Source organism: Curcuma longa, chromosome 1, assembly GCF_044706935.1.
Source record: "Curcuma longa cultivar G26 ecotype Majalengka, Jawa Barat chromosome 1, ITB_CL_G26_1.1, whole genome shotgun sequence".
NCBI lineage: Eukaryota > Viridiplantae > Streptophyta > Magnoliopsida > Zingiberales > Zingiberaceae > Curcuma > Curcuma longa.
In genome coordinates, this window is record NC_133861.1 from 24,785,728 (window position 1) to 24,788,056 (window position 2,329).

The following is a 2,329-nucleotide window of genomic DNA, read 5'->3' on the forward strand; positions in this document are numbered from 1 at the left end:
AACCGTAGATAATAATTTAGGAATCGACGATCCTGAAGGATCAATTGACTTGGTCTTTTGTAGACTTTATCAATTGATCTAGGCGGGATAGAAATTTTTATCCTGTGGGGTTCTATGCTTTTAGGAACGGATAGAATCTGGATCGCAGGATGGAGATCCAGAACGCCAACACGAACAAGCTCTTTCGTCGCCAAATTGGCGACAAACAAGAAATTCGTCGCCAAATTAGCGACGAACAAGAAATTCGTCGCTAAATTGGCGACGAAAAAGCCTATTCGTCGCCAAATTAGCGATGAAAGAGCTTGTTCGTCGCTAAATTGGCGACGAATACCTGTTCGTCGCCAAATTAGCGACGAAGATACGGTTCGTCGCTAAAATTCGACGATGAACAAGAAATTTATCGCTGAATTGGCGACGAATATGAATGTTCATTGCCAATTTGGCGACGAACAGGCCTGTTCGTCGCCAATTTGGCGATGAATTTTGCGACGAAAATTTTCGTCGCAAAATACTTAATTAACCCTAGATCTGAAGCCCTTTTCCTTTATGCGCGCGCGATCTCCTTTCTCTCTTCTTCGCCGACTTCGCCTGGATCTCGCCGGATCTCACCCGACTTCGCCTCTGGATCTCGCCGGAAACGCGTGGTAAGCATCCTCCTCCCTTCTTCCTCATTTATTTTTCGTCGTGGGCTGTTTTTCGCCGTCGGAGTGATCCTGGGCCATCGCCGCCGCCGCCTGCTTAGCGCTGGCGGGCGCGGGCCGCCACCGGTGCGTTGGCGGTCGCTGTCGGCCCCTGCCAGGCCCTGGCCGGGCGTGGGACGGCGGCGATCAGCGCGGGGAGGTGGTGGCCGGCGCGGGGAGGTGCTGGCCGGGCATGGGCCGCCGCCGGTGCGCTGGCGGCCGCTGTCGACCCCTGCCTGGCCCTGGCCGGGCGCGGGCCGGCGGCGATCGGCGTGGGGAGGTGGTGGCCGGCGCGGGGAGGTGCTGGCCGGGCGTGGGGAGGCGCGGGGAGGTGCTAGCCGGCATGGGGAGGTGCTGGCCGGGCGCGGGGAGGCGCCGGTCGGCGCGGGGAGGTGCTGGCTAGTGCGGGGAGGTGCTGGTCAGGCGCGGGGAGGCACCGGTTGGCGCGGGGAGGTGCTGGCCGACACGGGGAGGTGCTGGCCGGGCGCAGGGAGGTGCTGGCCGGCGCTGCAATGCCCATCATCGACAGCGGGGAGGTGCTGTGCGCCGCTGTGCTCGCCGCTGTCGGGGGTTGGCCGCTGGCGGAGGCTGCCCGGTGCTTGCCTTGGTGTAGGATACATGATGTTAATTTAGTTTAGTGTGTTGTATAAATATTGCATAATTTGTATAAATATTGCAGAATTTAGTGTTGATTACTGTTGTAAGTATAATTTTTTTGAATATTATTTTTGCAGGTTTACAAGTTTCATGAATTCCAGCATACTCCTGCTTTGAGGTTGTGAAGGTCTTACGTATACTCCTAATTTCACCTCTTGTAAGTCTAATTTTGTTATTGTTAATTGATACATATCCATGATTACTATATTTTTCTATTTAACTATAGTGATCGGAGTTACATGATATTTTTTATTTTACAAAAAAAAATACCATGTAATTTTCGATCATTGTAGTTAAATAGATCAAGTAATGACCTGCCAAATCTGTAAGTCTAATTTTGTTATTGTTAAAAGCAATTACCATGATATGTTTTGTATGTGTTTTGATATGTTTTGTATCTCTCTAAATCCACAACCTTAAAATGTTGAACCCTTAAATATGTTTAACTTTAAACCTGAAAACCTAAATCATAAACCTAAATCCTAAATCATAATCTTAAACCCTAAATCCAAAAACTAAATTCCCACTAAACCCTAAATCTTAAACCCTATAAACCATAAACCCTAATCATAAACCCTAAACCCTAAAACACTAAACCCTAAACCATAAACCCTAAATCCTAAAACCTAAACCTAAACCCTAAACCCTAAACCCCTAAACCCTAAACCCTAAACCCTAAAACCATAACCGTAAACCCTAAATCCTAAAACCCTAAATCCTAAACCACTAAACCATAAATCATAATCACTAAACCATAAATCATAAAAAACCCTAAACTCTAAACCCTAAAACCCTAAAATCCTAAACCCTAAACCTTAAATCCTAAACCATAAACCCTATACCCTAAACCCTAAACCCTAAACCCTAAATCATTAAACCATAAACCCTAAACCCTAAAATCCTAAACCCTAAAACCCTAAAATCCTAAACTTTAAAACCCTAAACCCTAAACCCTAAAACCCTAAAATCCTAAATCCTAAAACCCTAAACCC